Genomic DNA, 281 nt, shown 5'->3' on the forward strand with positions numbered 1-281 from the left:
CCCCTCCATAAGAATGTCTGTTCAAATACCTAATATGTTCACAGCAAATGCCAGTGAATCTGAGTGGCTGCAAACCTGGTTGCCATGTAGTGTGATTTGCAAAACCAAGTGAGTCTTTTTTTTCTAGCTGAAGCTTCCCTGCTGTGAGTCAGTCCACATGGCTGATGGTATCATGTGAAGAAAGCAATTACTTGTTTTCTTGACCCGAAGCACACAAACACAGGGGACGTTACAGGTGTTAATTAAAGATGACAGTGAGTTCATGAAGTATGCAAGAAACA

Source organism: Astatotilapia calliptera, chromosome 12, assembly GCF_900246225.1.
Source record: "Astatotilapia calliptera chromosome 12, fAstCal1.2, whole genome shotgun sequence".
Lineage (NCBI taxonomy): Eukaryota > Metazoa > Chordata > Actinopteri > Cichliformes > Cichlidae > Astatotilapia > Astatotilapia calliptera.